The sequence below is a fragment of the Arachis hypogaea genome, chromosome 13 (assembly GCF_003086295.3).
Source record: "Arachis hypogaea cultivar Tifrunner chromosome 13, arahy.Tifrunner.gnm2.J5K5, whole genome shotgun sequence".
NCBI lineage: Eukaryota > Viridiplantae > Streptophyta > Magnoliopsida > Fabales > Fabaceae > Arachis > Arachis hypogaea.
Window position 1 is genome coordinate 81,360,618 of NC_092048.1, and position 5,386 is coordinate 81,366,003.

The following is a 5,386-nucleotide window of genomic DNA, read 5'->3' on the forward strand; positions in this document are numbered from 1 at the left end:
AAACATGCTTTTTAGGCCCTAAAATGGGTGATTTTAATTCACTTTAATTCCATTCGATGCCTTGATGTGTTTGTTGAGTGACTTCAGGTTCATAGGGCAAGTATTGGATGGAAGGAATGAAGAAAAAGCATGCAAAGTGGGAGAACTCATGAAGAAATGAAGGAACCGTAAAGCTGTCAAGTCTGACCTCTTCGCACTCAATCGACCATAACTTGAGCTATAGAGGTCCAAATGAGGCAGTTCTAGTTGCGTTGGAAAGCTAACATCCGGGGATTCAAAATGATATAAAATTTGCCAAATGTTATTTCGCGTTCAGGGGCGTGCACACGCCATGTACGCGTGCGCGCCGATGCTGTCCGTGGCCCATTAAAGTGAAATCGCCCCCAGCGATTTCTAAAGCACTTTGGGCCCAACCTAACTCATTTCTGAAGCTATTTCATGCAGAATTCAAGCTTGGAAAAAGGGAGAGCAATTGTTTGTAGTGTAGCATCATGTAGTTTAGTTTCTAGAGAGAGAAGCTCCCTCTTCTCTCTAGAATTTGGATTAGAATTTCTTAGATCTAGGTTTAATTCATGCTTTGATTTACTTTTCCTTTACAATTTCTTGTTCCTCTACACTACCTCTCTCTAATTTGGTATTTCATTCTAGTAATTTCTTACTTTGTTGTTGATGCACTCTTTCTTCTTCTATTTTCCTTTAATGCAATTTATGATTCATGTTCTTTTATTATTGATTTGCTTTATTGTTGGTTAATTCATTGCAATTGAGTAGTGTAGATTTACATTCCTTGCAATTTACTATGCTTTCCTTTTATGCCTTCTAAGTGTTTGATAAAATGCTTGGTTGGATCTTAATGTAGAATTTTGTGCTTTTGGCTTGGGAAGGTAACTTAGGAACTCTTGAGTCGCTAATGTCCAAGTGATTGACGATCGGAAGCCATTAACCTTAGATCTCACCAATTGATTAGGTGTAGAACTAGGACTTATGGCTTCAAGAAAAATACCCATTCAGCCACACTATTTTTAAGCTACATTTGAAAAGCGTAAGCGTAGCCTATTGAATAGGCTACGCTTTTCTCCGTGTTGGCTTTTTATAAGAGAAAAGGATACACAATTGCAGCATCATTTAAAAAGTGTAGCCTTACGTATTATAGAAATCACTTATAAAGCATAGTCGTAGGTTAATATCTATAAGTTCACTTTTCATATCAAAGAGGACGCTTTTAGAGGGTAGCCTATTTATTAAATTTTGGGTGCATTTTAAAAGCGATGCCTAATGTATCTAGAGTAAAAAATTTGATACTTAGTGAATTTTTTTTCCTCTTTTTCCTGAAAGCAAACTTGGTGCACGAAATTGTGATCATCAATGGCGCCAACAACTTGGTACGCACAATTGTAATCTCAACTATTTATCACAACTTCGCACAACTAACCAGCAAGTGTACTTGGTCGTCCAAGTAATAAACCTTACGTGAGTAAGGGTCGATCCCACGGAGATTGTCGGCCTGAAGCAAGCTATGGTCACCTTGTAAATCTCAGTCAGGCGGATTCAAATGGTTATGGTGAATTGATAATAAAAAGATAAATAAAACGTAAAATAAAGATAAAGGAAATTATGTAATTCTTTGGTGAGAATTTTAGATAAGCATATAGAGATGCTTTCGTTCCTACTGAACCTCTGCTTTTCTGCTGTCTTCATCCAATTATTCCTACTCTTTTCCATGGCAAGCTTTATATAGGGCATCACCGTTGTCAATGGCTACATCCCATCCTCTCTGTGAAAATGGTTCAATGCGCTGTCACTGCATGGCTAATCATCTGTCGGTTTTCGATCATACTGGAATAGGATTTACTATCCTTTTGCGTCTGTCACTACGCCCAGCACTCGCGAGTTTGAAGCTCGTCACAGCCATCCCTTCCCAGATCCTACTCGGAATACCACAGACAAGGTTTAGACTTTCCGGATCTCAAGAATGGCCGTCCATGGGTTCTAACTTATACCACGAAGATTCTAATATCTCGGACTCGGTCCTCTGTGTTAGATATCTAAGAGATACTCATTCTAGCTTGTTTGCATGTAGAACGGAAGTGTTTGTCAGGAACGCGTTCATAGGTGAGAATGATGATGAGCGTCACATAATCATCACATTCATCATGTTCTTGGGTGCGAATGGATATCTTAGAGAAAGAATAAGCTTGAATTGAATAGAAAAACAGTAGTACTTTGTATTAATTCATGAGGAACAGCAGAGCTCCACACCTTAATCTATGGAGTGTAGAAACTCTACCGTTGAAAATACATAAGTGATAAGGTCCAGGCATGGCCGAATGGCCAGCCCCCAAAACGTGATCTAAAGATGAAACTGAAGATGTTCCAAAGATGTAAATACAATAGTAAAAAGTCCTATTTATGCTAAATTAGTTATTAGGGTTTACAGAAATGAGTAAATGATGCAGAAATCCACTTCTGGGGCCCACTTGGTGTGTGCTTGGGGTGAGCATTAAGATTTACACGTGTAGAGGCTTCTCTTGGAGTTGAACACCAGTTTGTAACCTGTTTCTGGCGTTTAACTCCACTTTGCAACCTGTTTCTGGCGTTTAACTCCAAAATGCAGCATGGAACTGGCGTTGAACGCCAGTTTGTGTCATCTAAACTCGGGCAAAGTATGGATTATTATATATTGCTGGAAAGCCCTGGATGTCTACTTTCCAACGCAATTGAGAGCGCGCCATTTGAAGTTCTGTAGCTCCAGAAAATCCACTTTGAGTGCAGGGAGGTCAGAATCCAACAGCATCTGCAATCCTTCTTCAACCTCTGAATCTGATTTTTGCTCAGGTCCCTCAATTTCAGCCAGAAAATACCTGAAATCACAGAAAAATACACAAACTCATAGTAAAGTCCAGAAATGTGAATTTTATTTAGAAGCTAATAAAAATATACTAAAAACTAACTAAATCGTACTAAAAACTATGTAAAAATAATGCCAAAAAGGGTATAAATTATCCGATCATCACAACACCAAACTTAAATTGTTGCTTGTCCCCAAGCAACTGAAAATCAAATAGGATAAAAAGAAGAGAATATACTATAAATTCTAAAATATCAATGAAACTTAGCTCTAATCAGATGAGCGGGACTTGTAGCTTTTTGCCTCTTGAATAGTTTTGGCATCTTACTTTATCTATTGAGGTTCAGAATGATTGGCATCTATAGGAACTTAGAATACAGATAGTGTTATTGATTCTCCTAGTTCAGTATGTTGATTCTTGAACACAGCTACTTTATGAGTCTTGGCCGTGGCCCTAAGCACTTCATTTTCCAGTATTACCACCGGATACATAAATGCCACAGACACATGACTGGGTGAACCTTTTCAGATTGTGACTCATCTTTGCTAAAGTCCCCAATTAGAGGTGTCCAGGATTCTTAAGCACACTCTGTTTTTGCTTTGGACCTCGACTTTAACCGCTCAGTCTCAAGTTTTCACTTGACACCTTCACGCCACAAGCACATGGTTAGGGACAGCTTGGTTTAGCCGCTTAGGCCAGGATTTTATTCCTTTAGGCCCTCCTATCCACTGATGCTCAAAGCCTTGAATCCTATTTATTATCCTTGCCTTTTGGTTTTAAGGGCTATTGGCTTTTTGCTCTTGCCTTTTGGTTTTAAGACCATCATAGAATATATCCAGGATGGTCCATTCTGAAAGCATGTCAGAAGGACACTTTTTGGTCAGTTCCTTGTATCTCTCCCAAGCTTCATAGAGGGATTCACCTTCTTTCTGTCTGAAGGTTTGAACATCCACTCTAAGCTTGCTAAGCTTTTGAGGAGGAAAGAACTTGGCTAAGAAATCTGTGACCAGCTTATCCCAAGAATTCAGGCTATCTTTAGGTTGAGAGTCCAACCATACTCTAGCTCTGTCTCTTACAGCAAATGGGAAAAGCATAAGCCTGTAGACCTCGGGATCAACCCCATTGGTCTTAACAGTATCACAAATCTGCAAGAATTCAGTTAAGAACTGAAAAGGATCTTCGGATGGAAGTCCATGAAACTTGCAGTTCTGTTGCATCAGAGAAACTAATTGAGGTTTAAGCTCAAAATTGTTTGCTCCAATGGCAGGGATTGAGATGCTTCTTCCATGTAAATTGGAATTTGGTGCAGTAAAGTCACCAAGCATCTTCCTTGCATTGTTATTATTTTCGGCCATGTCTCTTTCCTTTTCGAAAATTTTTGTCAGATTTTCTCTAGAGAGTTGAGCTTTAGCTTCCCTTAGCTTCCTCTTCAGAGTCCTTTCAGGTTCAGGATCGGCTTCAACAAGAATGTTCTTATCCTTGTTCCTGCTCATATGAAAAAGAAGAGAACACAAAAGAAAATATAAAATCCTCTATGTCATAGGAGATTCTTTATGCAAGTATAAGAAGAGAAGAATGTAAGAAGGAGAAGAGGAAAAATTCGAAAATTTAAATAAATAAAATAAAAATATTTTAAAATTAAAGTTAAAATTCGAAAATTAAAATTGAAATCAAATTAAATTAAAAATTAAAACAATTAGTTAGAAAAAACGGAAATTTTGAAAAAGAGGGAAGGGATTTTCGAAAATTAGAGAGAGAGAATTAGTTAGGTAGTTAATGAGCGGATAATTTATACGCTTTTTGGCACTGTTTTTAGTATGTTTTCAATGTAATTTAGTTAGTTTTTATTATATTTCTATTAGTTTTTAAATAAAAATCACAATTCAGGACTTTACTATGAGTTTGTGTGTTTTTCTGTATATTCAGGTATTTTCTGGCTAAAATTGAGGGAGCTGAGCAAAAATCTGATTCAGGCTGAAAAAGGACTGCTGATGCTGTTGGATTCTGACCTCCATGCACTCAAAATGAATTTTCTGGAGCTACAGAACTCCACATGGTGCGCTCTTAATTGCGTTGGAAATTAGACATCTAGGGCTTTCCAGCAATATATAATAGTCCATACTTTGCTCAAGGATAGAAGTCGTAAACTGGCGTTCAACACCAGTTCCATGTTGCAGTCTGGCGTCAAACGCCAGAAACAGGTTACAACCTGGCGTTCAACTCCAGAAACAGCCTAGGCACGTGAGAAGCTTAAGTCTCAGCCCCAGCACACACCAAGTGGGCCTCAGAAGTGGATTTCTGCACCATCTATCATAGTTTAGTCATTTTCTGTAAGCCTAGGTTACTAGTTTAGTATTTAAACAACTTTTAGAGGTCTATTTCGCACCTCATGACATTTTAGATTTGAACTTTGTACTCTTTGACGGCATGAGTCTCTGAACTCCATTGTTGGGGGTGAGGAGCTCTGCTGTTTTTCGATGAATTAATGCAACTATTTCTGTTTTCTATTCAAACACGCTTGTTTCTATCTAAGATGT

The 5,386-nt window shown here is 38.2% G+C and overlaps 1 non-coding gene across 1 annotated transcript; it reads left to right on the top strand.

The window, feature by feature from the left end:
* Positions 1 to 3,703: 3,703 nt before the first annotated feature.
* LOC112739752 (small nucleolar RNA R71) lies at positions 3,704 to 3,811 on the top strand. The gene has a single exon (XR_003170689.1). It is a non-coding gene; the product is annotated as a small nucleolar RNA R71 (small nucleolar RNA).
* Positions 3,812 to 5,386: the final 1,575 nt, after the last annotated feature.